Raw genomic sequence first — 11,268 nt, 5'->3', positions numbered from 1 at the left:
CTCCCGCAGTCTGTTAGCCCCGTGTCCGGAGGCCCGGGAGGCCGAGCAAGGGAGCTCCTATCCCGGCGTGGAGGGTGATGGTCCGGCTCGCAGCCACACCTGCTCCGCCCCGCCGCCATCATGGAGCTGCATCGACGCCTCAACTGGATCCGGAGCCGCCCGTGGAGGCCGCGCGTGCTCCGCAGGAAGTTCAACCGTGAGTGGCAACGTGTGTGTGTGTGTTAAATTAGTGTGTGTGAACATCTCTGGAGAGTCGACAAGAGGTTTTAAAGTGAGTTTTCCTTACAAAAAAAAAGTGTCTTGTGGTCTCGAAAACGTATTAACGCCTACTCTGGTTTTAGACTTAACAGGCCATAAACCTATGCCAAGCGCAATTACTTTTATTTATTTATTATTACTTTTTAAATGTTATTCTTCATTGAAAATGGACACATGCAGAACATGTAAACTCACACAAAGTCTGCACACCAAAGACTCGGACCAGGGACCGGTTCTCTGTGAGGGCAAACCGGCACACTCAATAATGCAAAACATGCAAATAAAAAGTTCTCAGAGTTTGAGTGCCATCTTACAAAGATCATCTATTGTCATGCAGACAAAATAGTATGAAAAAAAAAATCATTAAAACCCATCATTCAGGACATCCTTACAGAATACACACTTGTGAGTCAACATTGACACATAAAATTAACATTGAAAAGACCAAGACAAGTTGCTTATAGTCTCTTTTTGTCAATCTGATTTTATAGTAACGGGATCAGATTGTCCCGTTTAGATGAAATCTGAATAAAATGACCAGGGAAATCATCTGATTCAGTGGATTAATCAATCCCACAAATGCACTTTACCAGGAATTCTACCAGTCATGAAAATGGAGCTGTTACCTTGAATTATTGAGTAATGTTTACTTCCTTCCACATTCACAGTGAATGATGATGCCCTATCAACAGCAGTTTTTTTTCTGGAAATGTCATTAAAGTATTAAAAAAAAATGGAGTGTTTAAGAGAAAAGGCAGAAATAAAAAGCACTGAAAAAGCCTGCAAGACCAGAGTAAAAAGATAAAATTTGAAATGTTGATGTTTTGCTGCCAGAGACTGCTTGTGGACATTACTTCAAGAACGCTGAAAACATCATATTATTCTGTAAAGATGACTTTGTTGGCCTGATGATGCTGTAATAGGTTTTATATTATAAACTGTTGTTGGGGTTAAAGTTGGTTCATTGTAATGTAACAGTATATTTTGCAGCTTCTAGTAGTTTACTGTTACTTTCTAGTATTTTTTTCACCACACTGTGAGTGGTTGAAATGGTTCATTCTCCATTTACACCCCCTACGGTGGCCTGTAAGGGTCAGATAAGGTTAATGTTGAGTGATACTCCTTCTGTCTCAGACATAAACAGATATCAAAGAGAAACAGAGATCAAGACCTTCCTTGCAAGATAAGAGGGAGGTTGTTATTTCCTTGAAGTTAAGGGAGTGAGTTTCTAATCTGGTAATCACTGGTTTGACTCCCACTGCTGACAGATCGCTGCCGTAGACCCCTGAGCAAGACCTCCAAACCCCAAAGATATATAGAAAAAAATTATACATTTGTTCAGCTTTAACATTTTTTTTCATACAGATTTAACATTTAGCTTCATATCTAGACTTGATTTAGAACTTTGCATCTTGAAATCAAGATCAGTATCACTTGTTCCACTGTAATTTAGAACAAAATGACATAAAACCACATGTTCTTTTTTTTATTATTATTTTGAAGTAGCGATTTGTTTGGTAGATCCCATGTTGTTGACACACTTCTCAGAAATGGCTGTTAGCTGACACTCGACTTCATTTGATCAGACTTGGCAGTGAGTGCCTAATTTAAACCGGAGGGAACGAGTTCTAGCCTCCATGCTGGGTTCGCCGGTGTTTTTATTTGGTCCTAGTGTTGCTTATGACTAAAAAATTTCAGTCTCTATCATGAATAACTGGTGTTGTTCATCTGAGTGCACTTGATATTGAAAACTGCAACTTCTCTACTGAGCCTCTGCGTCTTTATTCTGCCTCCTGTTCAGGGGATCCGGAAAGCATTGCTTAATGGAGATGTTTTCTGCTGCACTCGAGTAGTTTTCACTCTGGAGATCAATAAGACGCTGTGCGTTCAGCTTCCTGTCTGGAGAGTGAATGCATTAGTGTGTGATGGATGAGCTAATTGTGCGCTCTGGATCGTTGAGTTTCTGCTTTTAATTGTGTTGACTGTTCAGAAAGGGGCTGCTGATAAACTGTGTGACAGAGTGACAACGAGGAAAAGTCGAAATGCTGATATTTTGCTGTAGTTCAACATTCACACAGAACAATTGACACAGTTCTCATGGGTTAAAGCACACATTCAGTTTTTTCTGCTCAGCCCACAAATGCGCTTAACATGACAAACTGATGGATGATGTGATTTGACATGGTAAATAAATGAGTGTATCAGGTTGTCATGTCCAATATACTTACCACAACAGGAGCCAGAATCACAAGAGCAATAAAATAAAGGATTATTTAAAAGTACATATCCCAGCATAAAGTTATAAACATCATCTACTTAAGTTTATGGATGAATCAACACGTCCAACAACTATTACCATGCAGCCTGAGCTGGAGGTCTGACAGTCAAGCTTCTCAGACTTTGCACCTTTAAACATTACTGCCACAATGTTGTCATGAAACTTTGATGAATTGGTCTTTTTTTTTTTTCTTAATTGGTTTTTACAGGAAAGCAGTTGCACTTCTGGTCGATGAGTCTTTGTGACATATTGTAATATTTTCAGTAAATCTTCAAGTTTAAACATTACAGTTCCTTCTATTGTTTTCAAAATGTTTGTGTTTTGTCAGAATCACTCCATCAGATCCAGCAGCCTGACTAAAGATTAAACCATAGGCTACTAAGTCAAAAACAGCCCTGTCGCTCCCTCAATCATATTTCTTGCTGTTGTGTCGGTTATGAAATTGACTCGCATTCAGATCCTCTCATCATGCCATCAGCAGCACTTTAAAGAGGAGAGTGCTGAGGTTGAAGGCTGTGGATCGTTTCCTCGAAAGCCCTCCAGTCTCCTGAGTGGCTTTGTCCTCCACTAATTAGCTCAGTATTTATTAATAAGATAGAGAAGCTGCCTCGGCTTTATCAAAGGTCACCACCGAGCAGTCGACTGGGACGGAAACCTTCCTTCTTCTTGGTTTTTGTAGCATTTCTGAGCAAGAATAAAAGCTGCGGTGTGAACAGCTCAGAAGAAAAAGAGGATGAAGTATTAAAGATGTAAAACCACCAAAGTTTTGATAAAAATAACAACCTGGAGAGCTTTCATCTCTCAGAATGAGTCTTAAATAGCAACTAAAAGATGAGATGTTTTAAAAATAACCTCAACTGAGAAGTCGTCCAGTTCACAGTATTTTTAGCTGAAGCTATTTTCTGCAGATATTAATATTTCTCCTCTGTTTGGTCTCAAAATGCTCAACACTGGGGTCATATTCCCTGCTCTTTCTAATCACTTCGAGCTATTTTTATACAGCTAATCTGTAGTATTACTGAAGATACAAGGATTTCTGGCTGTCGAGTCAGAAATGTTTCCTTAATTACATAATCTAAAATCAAATAATTCCATCTTATGATAGAATAATTAGGCCTGAATGTTGCAATGATCTCACAGCTTCCATGTAGCAGAGGGATTATTCTGCTCTTTGTGTAAGTTGTTGCTATTTTCCCTGAAGCACTCAGCTCCGAATTTCTTAAAACTTTCAGTAATATGAAGGTGTTGAAATATTATATGCACAAAAAGTAACAAATCTGTTTATTTCTCCTTTGCGGTAATACTTCTTGTGAATCAATATAATGTGTTTATTCCCATTAAAAGTGGTGACAATAATCAGGCTTCTCAAACCTATAGGAAATGTTACAACAAATAAACTACCAGATAAAAGTTTCCTTACCATTTTTATGTAGATTATTTAAAGTCAGTGTGTTAGTGACGGACTATCAATATGCTGAAAAGTCCCATTAAATCCATAATGTGTGACTGACACTGTACAGGACAGTGCACGGAATTTTTCCTCTCTGGATCCTCCTAGAAGTGCATCTTGTGTAATTCACAAACAAGCCAGCTTCCACATTTCTCTCCTCACCTCGTCGAGCCTCCGAACATGTTTTATTGAGCATATTTAAGCATTTCAGGTGGTAGTATCCTTGGCAACCACTTCATTTAAATTTAGTGAGTTATTTTTTCCGGGCTGACTCACTTTGTGGAGCCCACACGTCCTTTTGTTTGTGCCCACAGGGCCACTTGTGCTCTGCTCGTTGTTGTGGTTGTTTTCATTTGAAAGAATGAGATGCACCTCCGCTGCATGAAACCACTACTTAGAGAATATCTGGTTGTTTTGGGTTTGGGGACGTTCCTGCATGAAGCTTATTACTTTTACTTTGTCTCTGTGTTGTGGACAGTGCATGGTGGAGTTGTGGTTAGCACTCACAGTGGTTCAATTACGGCCTCCCAGGGTGCTTTGCTCCTGTGATACATCCAAACACATGTTATCTGAAACATCCTGAGTGTATTACTCTCTTTGAAGTTGGATAAAATGTTATAAAAATTACATATATAGATGATGAGATGATCTTGTGCAGTATTTAGTTTAACAATCTTGTGTATATAAAACATTGATCTATAACCCTGCATTGCCCTGAGAGATTTTCCTTTCATTGTCAATAAGCTGCATCTGTTGGCAGGACTGGTTGTTGCTTTAGGTTGTGTCTTTAGCACAGTATCAACTGTTATGTTTGAGAAAGCTTGCATAGAAGATGGCTGGGTGGTCTGGTAGCGTAATCAATTACTTTACTGTTCTCATTCAAGACTTGAGGGTCTTCCTGTGTGGAGTTTGCATGTTTGCTTTACTGGTGGTGATTCTCAAGTGACTAAATGTGAGATTCTCCAGTTACAGCTGGGATTGACTCAGTCAAAATGACATGTGCTTCAAATGGACAAGATTTGGCATTCATTTATGATTTAAAGAGTATTATACATTCGTGTTGAATTCATGCAATCTTCATGTGGAAATTAAAAAACATAGTCTTTGTGCTTTCCCTTCTCTGTGTTTCCAGTTCCCGCCAGCAGGGGGCTTCCAGAGTTCGATGATTCAGTGACTTCTGTTGCTCTTCTTCCACTTCTTGCCTCAAACATGACTCTCTGCTGATCACACAGGGAAGAGAAGCGACTGCACAACTGCCCTTCATCTCTGCACAACAGTGCACGTTCAGATGATGAAAACAGCTCTTCCTCCCCTGAACATTTCACCATTTCTCTTCTCCTTTCTTTTGACACCATGCCGAGGGCAACGTGCCACTCAAAACACCGTCTGACTGATTTAGTGAATCTCACAGAGGCGCTCCTTCTCTGATGTGATGCGCAGCCAGACCTGCCCCTGGCTGGTTATCTGTCAACTTCAAATGGAGCCGCAGCTACAGCGATGATGATGATGGTGGTGATTAAAATAAACCACTCTGCCAGATTGTGGTGCCGCGCTCCTGTGACCTGCCTCACTCCTGGTCCACTCTCCTTTATTCAGCTGTTCCCACCTCCCTCTCTGCTCCTCCTTGTCCCTCACCTCTGCCCCTTTTGCATTTACTTTATTGCCTCCTTTCTCTTATCTCTGCATCCGTCTCCATCCGAGCTTCACACTTAACGCTCCTCGTGCCCCGCGACCTTCCCCTCTTCCCCCCCCCCGCTCCTCCCCTCCTGCTCTGCCTCCACATCTTGATTATCCCCTCTCTTCACTCTCCTCTCTCCGCTCTGAAAATCTTCCCACTCCATAGCAACGCGCCTCCTCACCGCTGTATTCTCTGATGCTGGGGGGGGGGATGTAAAACTACACCAGAGCAGATTACATATTGCCTCAGCTCATTTTCCAGCTGTAGCTCAAATTGACTGCTGCCTTGCTTACACACACTTTACCCTTTTTTCCACCCCTTATTTCACACTTTTCCCCCCCTCTTTCTTCTTTTTTCTCTGTCCTTATCTGCAGATTTCTCCCATGCTCTCGTCTCCTCTCCTCTCCATGAGAAAGAAATGGTTCTGCAGGCTTTCAGGGCATGCACGAGTCATATTGGCCTTTTCTCTGTAATTTCACACGGCAAAGTCAGCAAGCAGGGCTGCTGCGTGGGCTGACGACGAGCACAGCGAGGAGGACTAATGGAACGAGAGAGTGACAAGGAGAGAGTGAGAGTCGGAGAACAAAACACAATGCGTTTCCCAAAGACGAGCACGTGCAGCGAACACGCGTTTATTTATATCCACGGGACGGATTCAGAAACACGGCATGACATATTCATGAAAATGTTCACATCTATTGTGGGTTTTCCAAATGCACCTTCTGCACGTGCGACTTATTGTTTCCGCAGCAGAAGAAGAATCAACTAATGGTAACATTCAACGCACTTGTCATGCAGCAGACTCTGAGTAGTTCACACACGGTGATTTAAAGCCATCTTTGCCGTACACATTCCATAAAAGCTCTGATTTTTTGCACGCAGTTTCATCAGCATGTGTTGGCGGGCTGGAACAGTCTTGCACATGCACAACGTGGATCCTGCGCTCAGAGGGTAACACGTGGTCAGTGAGCATATGGAGCAGGGTTTTATTGTGTGTTGTTGCTGAAAACGTCTCAGACATGAGATATTGTTGGGTTTGACTTCACTGTGCGATCTGGCCGACGGCAAGTGTTGTGCAGGCTGCCGATATGCCTGATAAAGTAACTTAACTTATGAAAAGTAGTGATGTTCCCATACCGTTGAATGGTCTTTATTTACTGCTTCCTCCAGAGAGATGCAAACTGGACCATCACACACATTAATATTCACACCGACAGCCAACAATTAACCTCAAATTAAAATCTGAGTATTAAAAGAAAATCTATGCATCCATTCTGAAAGAATCTGAAATTAAACTTATTGAACCTCTGTGATCTCATATTTTGACCTGTTGTGGACCTTAACTGGCTCTACCTATAAGTTGGTAGGCGTTTCTTTTTAACACTAAAGTAATCCAGTTTACTATCTCACAGATGTATTTATAAATTATACCAATCTTAGACTTCGAGACAACTTTATTTTCAGAAGCTCTGCAGTTCCAAAAGCTCTTACAGTTAACATATCTGAGAATCGACCTCCCATAACCTGCACAGAAGACTTTCTACTCAGTGAGGCAGCATTACCAGGCAGCCTCAAAGGCACTGCACCGCAATCGGGCATGACCTCTGACCCCTCTCTATAAAGTAATTGGATGTCATCGAGTATTATTACACTGCTGTTACAATCCAGAAGCAATAAGAAAGAAGTTGGGGTTGGCCTTGTCCTTTGACTTGCTGTGTTCTGTAATCTTACTTCAATATGACTCCTGAGTTTCCAGAGAATAACTTTTTAAAAATAACATCATAATCACACTAGAAAAAAAATATAGAAGAACCTCAAATGCATATTTATTAGATTGTCAAAGAGAAGCTGGATTAACCCGCACTTGCTTAGGGAGAACATGCAAACTACACACAGAAAGCCCCATAAGGCTGGACTTGAACCAGGCCTTCTCTCATCATAACAATCTGCTATTAAAACACACGAGCAGTCGAATCTGACCCGTTTTTTAAAATTAATTTTCATTCCAGAGATGTTCTTTTCTTTTCTTTTAAGCACTAAATAAAAACAGCCTCATTGCTTCAGTCCGCTCGCTGACCCATGAACGGAAAGTTCTCACTGAAAAGCATAAGGCTGACGAGTCAGACTGGAGGCCAACGCTGGAAGAGCTGGCTTCCTCTGAGCGGCTCTCGCCCATCAGCCCATGGTTCCCATGTCGCCGGGTTCAGGCCGAGCTGCCAGCTCCAGGTTGGTGGCCAGGATGTGGCTTCATTGAGTGTCCATTCCCCTCAGAGAGATGCCAGGCTGGCATAATTGTGAGCCGGGGTGGGCGAGCGGTGTCATTGGTGGAAAGTAAGCGAGACGTTGGCCTTATGTGAACTCATGCTGGCTTCGGTGATGAGAAGAAACATTCAAATGCTGATGAACCGGAAAGAAGGCCTTGTTTCAGCTCTGTGTTCCTGTGGGAGAGTTTCTGTCTGCGGTTTTTAGTAGGCTAAGAGCACACATTGTATGTTAGCTTTGTCCTAATTGATCAAATTGGCTTTGATGAGGGAAAATCTTGCATAAAAATTACATCTTCTCAGGATCTAGACCAATAGTTTGAATTTTTGAACTATTAAATGCAATAAAACAATGCTTATTGTGTAGAAAGACATTTGAAAAGACTGTAGTTTTAGCATGACCAATTATTTCCAGTAAAATCAGCTCCTTCGTCTCAATGAAATCCTGTTTACTGGAGAAGGAGCAGCTCATTAATCCTGAAGTAACTCGGTCTTCCTTACAGCTCCATGAAAGATGTCTGACTGTCAGTTAACACTAATACCAGGGATGCAGGAGCAACCTCACATAAACATCAGCTCACATAAATGACATCTGTTTTTAAATCTCACATAAGGAGCTTTTTTATTTTGGGGATTTGACTTTGTGTTTTCATTGTAGCACTTTCCTGTTTTATGGCTCCTCTTCAGTTTTGTCTTTGTTGATATGCAGCACTTTCACTGATGACTATTGGTTTTAAATGTGCTCCAGAGATAAATTTGACTTAGTGAATGAGGTCGGCCCCGATAAGGGACAGGAAATTAGGACATCTTAGCTCTGGATATACAATTTCGACATCCCTTTATACAGTGACTCTGCTCTTTTCACACAAACTGACAACAGTAGAGGAAATAAAGCCACACAAAATTATTGTTTTCAAGTAAAAACACACTTGAATCAGCATATTAGGTTTGTTTATCTCTGTAATTACTCATTGATTAATGCCGAAGTATGTTTGTGAAACAGAGGAACCTTTAAATCATGTGTTTTGAACACATGTAGCTGTATGTGGGTCATGCATGGTCGGTGTAGCCAGTGTGTTCTCATACTCTGGGCAGTGGGACAGATGTGTTCATTCTGGAGGGACTTGATGCAGAGCCAGAGCCTGTGAAAGCACGCTTGCATACATGCACATGCAGAGATGTGTTCAGTCGGGGTCTTTCAGTGCCTTCATGCGTGATGATGAGCTGTCACCACAGTTTCCAGCTCGGCTCTAACTGCCCCCGTCCCTCAGACCGGCGGGGCAGAAAGGCTACATGTGTAGAGCAGTGACCGGTCCTGTCTGCCTCTGATTCAGAGGAAACCCTCCTCCTCCCATTTTGTGTCTTGCTACTCTTCAAAGCTGCTGTGGATCACGGTGTTGTGCTTTCACAGAGGTACAGCTGCATCAGAACCTTCAAGTTTTTTTTTTTTTTTTACACACTGTTGCTCAACCTTCCTTCCACATTCCCACCCTGTTTTTGTGAAACCGTTCAGTGAGCTCCTCCCTTCCTGTCCACTGGGTAGATAGAAACTATTTTAAAATGCATCAAACCTGAACCTGCTGGCTCCAAGTGTCAAATCCAGGCCTTTTTGGTTTGACCTCTCAAACAGTGTGTGACTGTGAGTGAAACTGCTCGTCTTGAGTCTTGGTTTCTTGTATTTTTCTTGTTAAGAAAGTTGACTTCCTCTTGGCGTATGCAGCAGGTGTTGGCTGTAACGTGTGCTGGAGGACACGCTGATGTGCTGGGTGGCGTGGGAAAGGAAACTGTGGTTTACAGAGCCTCTACCACCCTGTTGCCCCACCCTGCTGAAACCTTCTTCGTCTGGCTTCTGGACATCCCTGACAGGAAAATGTCTCCCTGTCAGAAATACTTCTGGATTATGCAACACTTAATGAACTGCAGCACATTAGCCTGTCAGAAATCTGACAAGAAACGTTAATGGGAGCAGCATGTAATTTAAAGGGGTCTGAAATATGCACTTGAATGCATGTAAATGAGCCGGTTCATATCCTCACACTTTGAAACAAGCAGCTCAAAGAGATGATATCGTCACACTGCTGTCTTTTAAAGACATACACGTACCTTTCCAGATTTAAAATAAAGCTCAGGTTGTTTCGTTCTGCCTTTGATCAGAAGGTTTGCTTCATATTTATAACACAGAAGAAGATTTAATTCTGACCTAAACTATTGAGAGCTTTCAAGTCTGTTCTCTGGGTGAAAAGATACCAGTGGACGGACCCGACTGGTTTTCTTTATGAAGACTTGAGCAGGAGAGTTTGAATCACTGCAGCTGTCTGACAACATTACAACAGTTCAGTCAACTGAAGATAAATGTATAAAGTAGTTTCTTCAAATCCTGCTGATGCATGACCCCTTTAAGTCTTTCTGTATTCTTCTGGGTGGTGGAGAGAAGTCCTTTATATCGTCGTAATGTTTCTGATCAGTCTCAGGCCAGAGTGTATGACCACAATGAAGGTTCTGGTTTTTTCATCTCACAGACTGAAGGTGTTTTACATAGTATTACTGAGCCACTTATAAAGGTTGACCAGATCAATACACACTCTCATTGTTTGTATTCCATGCTGTTCTGGTGAAAGAATGATTTGGATCTGTGGAACTGTCAAACATTAGTGGACCCAGGATGGATCCCAGGGGAACTCCGCATGACATTTATTTAGCCATGAAACACTTGACATGCACATATATGTCTAAATAGGAAGGAATTAAAAAAAAAATTAATTAAAAAAACACTGTACTGCAGTACTCACTCAAATAAATAAAATCATAATGTTACTTTGCTAATTATTTTGGTCATACTTTTCTGTTTCAGTTAGGTATTCAACGTATTTATATTATCGAAAATAGCTTTTCATTGTTATTAAAATCAGGCGAATAGCAGGTAGACTAATTATTTTTACTGACAAACATGTGTAATAAGATATTTATTTTGCTTGAGTAAAAATTCATTTTGTTTACATAGCTACAATAAAAAGTAGATCAAAAAAACTCCTTTGACCAATCGCACCTGAAGCACTTTTTGCACTCACTGAAGGTTTTTCTTTATATCTGAATTCTTGCTTGTGTTGTCCGCCGTTTTGTAGAAAAGCATCTGCTGAATGAAATTGTAGAACTGTAGAATTGTAGAAAAGCCCCTTCTGGTTTTCATGAGTGGAGAAACTAGAAGCTTGACAGGCCAAGTCAAACAATCTCTGTTAGTCAAGAAGTGGCGGCGTTAGGGGAGCGTTGGAGCTCCTCACCCCGCAGTGAGGCCATCCGTGTGAGTTTGGCTCCGAGGTTCGCTGAGACAAACGAGCAGTCGAGG

Source organism: Salarias fasciatus, chromosome 22, assembly GCF_902148845.1.
Source record: "Salarias fasciatus chromosome 22, fSalaFa1.1, whole genome shotgun sequence".
Taxonomy (NCBI): domain Eukaryota; kingdom Metazoa; phylum Chordata; class Actinopteri; order Blenniiformes; family Blenniidae; genus Salarias; species Salarias fasciatus.
Note: the sequence above shows the minus strand (reverse complement) of the source record.